Genomic DNA, 400 nt, shown 5'->3' with positions numbered 1-400 from the left:
AGAGAGTCACTTAATTAAGATGTGATGATGGATAGACCCAGCTGGTAGCATCCTCTGCAGAATTAGTATCTGCAGCAAGCGTTGGCAAGCACCTCACTGCAGGTAAGAGGGAGATTCTTTTTATAGATTCAATACCTCCTGACCTTAATGTCATCCACACTGTAAAAGTGGAAGTGGATGGAAGGGTGAAAGCATTTCACGTACAGTCAGTACTTCAGAGAGGTGATATTAAGGACATATCAGGACATAGCAGAGCAGCTCACTGAAGCAGAGGAAGTGTGCTGGCAGTAAGTGAGCATGTCACAATGATTTGTCCCTACTTCTGCAGAGACTATTTAACACCATTTCAGTGACAGTCTATCAAGAACACACAGGAACTCACTCTAGTGTCAGCATTTGT

The sequence above is a fragment of the Melanerpes formicivorus genome, unplaced genomic scaffold (assembly GCF_026170545.1).
Source record: "Melanerpes formicivorus ecotype bairdi unplaced genomic scaffold, bMelFor1.0.p_v2 SCAF_62, whole genome shotgun sequence".
Taxonomy (NCBI): domain Eukaryota; kingdom Metazoa; phylum Chordata; class Aves; order Piciformes; family Picidae; genus Melanerpes; species Melanerpes formicivorus.
The sequence above is the reverse complement of the archived record's forward strand: the minus strand, read 5'-3'. Positions refer to the sequence as shown.